Source organism: Anoplophora glabripennis, unplaced genomic scaffold (assembly GCF_000390285.2).
Source record: "Anoplophora glabripennis isolate ALB-LARVAE unplaced genomic scaffold, Agla_2.0 scaffold530, whole genome shotgun sequence".
Classification (NCBI taxonomy): Eukaryota; Metazoa; Arthropoda; class Insecta; order Coleoptera; family Cerambycidae; genus Anoplophora; species Anoplophora glabripennis.
Genome location: NW_019416648.1, coordinates 26,193 through 30,698, shown reverse-complemented (window position 1 = coordinate 30,698; position 4,506 = coordinate 26,193).

The following is a 4,506-nucleotide window of genomic DNA, read 5'->3' as shown; positions in this document are numbered from 1 at the left end:
ATATATATATAACTGAGTGGAAGTTATATTTATACAGAGGCTACCTTTGACCACATATCAATGGTTTATTTTTTCACATTCCGCCGTGAAAATTAATTTTTTTTAAAGCTTTTTTAATAATTTTTCTACCCGCCGCTGGACAAGCTTGTATAATCTCAAACAATGGCGCGTGTTAGCCGCAGCGCATGCACAATTGAGAAGCAATACATTCTTGACAAATCTCATAATTTAAAGGAAAGATTATTAAAAAGCAAATTCCACGTCACTCTCGTGAGGTAAGTACTCTGCTCTTTGGGATAACACAGCCCTACAAAAAATTTTATTTATTAAAATTTTCGACGCTAAATCCGAGGTCAAAAAATTCGTATACCCCTTAAATTTATAGAGAGCCAAAAACATCCCTTCAATAGGGGTAAAGTTATCATTACGGAAAGGAGTATGAATGGGCATTTTGTAACCCTTGTGTCCATATTTTTTATCGCCAAGGGCTCTCCGAAGGGGTTGGTACGCTTGAAAATGCAACGGAGACTACCCTCTGCTGGACGAGGTGAAGGAATATGTGGGAGAGCGAATTTTTCTTATTTTTATTGTGCAATAGTCCTAGTGCACTGAGCAGAATAGCCTGCCTATCTAAGGGGTGGAAACTACCTATTTTTGTTCTTCTTTTATTTTGTTAACTCTTTGTCGTTATTTCTTACATTGAATTTTGTGTGCGTTAGAAAAAATGTGTGTTTAATTAAAGTATAGAACGCAGAGGTCAGGTAAAAGGTTAAGCCAGACAAGGCGGGGCAAATGTTGGAGGGTTGGATGAGGGATAATAGAAGGTGTATTAGAGTTCGATAAATTCCACACATCCTTCTGCGCCTTCCTGTTTCCGACTCATCGAGAGATGTTCTTTACCTGCTTTAAGGATTAGTCTTGCTGTGCAAACTCAATGCCATTGGCAGATTTCCCTTCTCTCAGATTGAAAAACTCCTTCTGGTCTTGTTTTCCGAATACTTCTTGAGAATTTGGGAGTGGTTTCCACCCCTTAGACGGGTACACAGGTAAAACAGTTGAGGGCTGTTCTGCTCAATGTACTGCGACCATTGCGCAGTAAAAACAAGAAAAATTTGCTCTCCCACATCTTCCCCCACCTTGTCCAACAGAGGACGGTTTTCACCCCTCTAGAGGGTTAGTTCTTTGGATGTGTTCACCCTCCACCATATTTCCCTTGCACTCTCAAGAGCTTGTAAGCTAGAAGCTTTCATGACGCAGATCTATGTCCGGAAGAGTATAGAAGTAAAGGGGTGTAGAAGGCGTACCAACCCCTTCGGAAAAGCCCTTGGCAATAATAAATGGAAGCACGAGGGTTGTAAAGTGCCCAAGCATAATCCTTTTCGTAATGATAATGATATTAATAACTTTACTCCTATTTAAGGGATGTTTTCAACTCTACACATAAATTTAAGGGGTATACGAACTTTTTTGACCTCGGATTCGGATTCGTACTCGTATGTAACAGAGGATATATTCGTCCAATCCCGTTTCGTCGAATTATCGTGACAGTTTATTTTTAACGTGTTTACATCTCGTCATATCACAACATCTGCAACCTAGACGGTACTCGATTCTTAAAGGGAGGCGACAGTAATATAGTTCAACTAAACTAGGTCAATTTCAGAGGGCATTGACATTGACATTCAAAAATAAAACATGCGCTACTTAAAAAATAGTAACAAATAAATATTTATAAACACTAGAAACGATTTTAAAAAATGATTCATTAGTATTTTCATTTATTTTTTATTATGTTAATTTTTAAAACAGCAAAAATAATTATTTTAGAACAAAAATTAGCTTTATTTACAATTAGTAACGTATTTACATACCAATATTGGTTAATACATAATAAGCAAGTAAAATTCTTTGAAAGGAAAGTCAAATCAAGTTACGAAATAGAAGAACCTTGTTTGCAGGTCCATTAAGGTAAGGCAAGATCGTTAAGCCCAGTCAGTCAAGGCAAAATCGCTATAACCCGGGCAGTCAAGGCAAGGTCACTACGCTCGACCATCCGGGTCGAAACCATTTTGCCTTGACTGGCCGGGTCATAGCGACCTTGCCTAGACTGTCTAGGTCATAGCGGTCTTGCCTACAACTTTTGTCTAAAACATTTTTCTTGAAAGTGCTTCCCTAAGAAGATATTGCAATGCGTTATTAAAAAAGGGGACACCCTGTATATTCTATTCAAATATCAAACGTGACAGTTTATTCATTCATTTATATTTATATATAAAGTATGTAATGTAAATATTAAAAAATGTTTCAAAACAATTCGTCGCTTCGTCCACATTGACGCTTTAATTATCTATCTACCGTTATGACCAATATCATAACGAGTCTGGGGATTTCCAAGGAGTTTACTATTTAATTCTCGAAAAGAAGTTTATAATTATCATTATACTTTAATTAATACGTGGGAACTTAGAAAAGTTGTATTTTCAAAGAATGAATTTCAGGCACTTACCCTCTATTGCTTACGTAGAATGTAATCCAGTGGCTGGCTATACAGGGTGACACTGAAGTTGAGAGAAACAAAAGGAAACACCAAAACTTACAGGAAGGGTTTTAATAATAATAAAAACAAAACAAACGAACAAGCAAACTACACAACGGCTCGAAAAATATTATTAATTACTTTATTGACACGCGACAGCTTACCGAGATTCAGGGAATGCGCGCTCCATAGCAAAATTTGGAACAAACTTTATCCATTATTAAATTTAAGTAACTAGCCCGAGACTCTAAAACTAAGTCGATTGCTCAATGTGGAACATAAGGAAGAACTGCCTTTTCGAGTTTGTTACATTACTATAAAATAACACGTCGTTGTCATAGAAAAGCAATCTGCTTTCACTAAATTATTTTTCATTAGTTCCGTTGTGTAGAAGTTGACTTAAAAAAATAGTAACGTATCTACGTACCAATATTAGTTAATATTTAATAAATCATGGTTTGAGTGAAGCTACTCACAACTTTTCATCCACAGGTGCCGATGTAAAGGCAGTTTAATAAGAATAGATATTTAGTACACTCCACTATCGCCTTCAAGCTGTTATTTTCCATCCACAACTCGTACGTGGACTTCATGTGTTGCATATGTAATTTCATGTATCTTTTACACCCCAATTAGAAATTTAAAATTTTAACAGAATGCTAGCCCAACTAAGTAAAACACCCCCATATTGTAGTCATCCAATGCCTGCCCTCAAAACACCCTTAAAAATTAATATTATTGCGGAAATAGAAAAAATTTAAATAATTTACCACTGCGACCCCAATCAGAGTGTGTTGATAAAATTTTAACAGAATATTAGTAAAAGCATGTAAAACATCCCCATGTGATAGCCATCCATTGCCTGCCCTCGGAACACCCTTAAAAATTAATATTATTCCGGAAATAGACAATTTAAAAAATTTACCACTGCGACCCTAATTAGAGTGTGTTGATAATATTTAACAGAATATTAATAAAAGCATGTAAAACATCCCTATGTAGTAGCCATCCATTACCTGCCCTCGGAACACCCTTAAAAATTCATATTATTGCTCAAATAGAAGAAATTAAAAAAATTTACCACTGCGACCCCAATTAGAGTGTGTTGATAAAATGTTAACAAATTATTAGTAAAAACATGTAGAACATCCCCATGTAGTAGCCATCCATTGCCTGCCCTCGGAACACCCTTAAAAAATTGACATAATTGCGGAAACATAGAGAAAACTTAAAGAAATTGAGAGCAGTGTTGATAAAATTTTAACGAAATATTAGTAACACCATGTAAAACATCCCTATATAGTAGTTATCCATTGCCTGCCCTCGGAACACCCTTAGGAATTGACATTATTGCAAAAATAGAGAAAATTTGAAATTCGTAATTCTCATGCGTTTATAAAATTTCAATGGAATTATAATATTAATGGAATTTATTTTTGACCCTTTATTAATAAAAGGGTAATCATTTTGTGCATAATTAATATAAGTTACATAGTTGGCACAAACCGTTTGGACATACGTTGTCTGAAATTTTCTGTGGTGCACAGTCTAGGTGCACAATTCTGGTACACAGAGAACATTTTACAATATCTTTTGTCCAGTTCAGATCTTCCCATCTCCTCGATTTTTGTTGTAATAGTTCAAGAAATTCCTGAATTTGGTTAAATATTTTTTCGTTTCAGTTTTTGTGCTTCCTGTTGGATTTAAAAATATAAACTCTTTATTAAGGGGATCACATATGGCTAAACAGAAATGGATACCACTTTGATTGTATGGAATGATTATTGTTTTGTTATCAAGTACGAGGTTACGTATTCCGTGGTATATATTGTTACGGTTAAAGTTAAATAGTTGGGTGCCTAGAGTAACACTAATTATTTGCAATTTATAACTAGAATTCATAAAGTTTAGGCATATATCAATTACAAAATTTGTTAACCATTCCTGAGACTTCAAGAGCTTAAAATCTT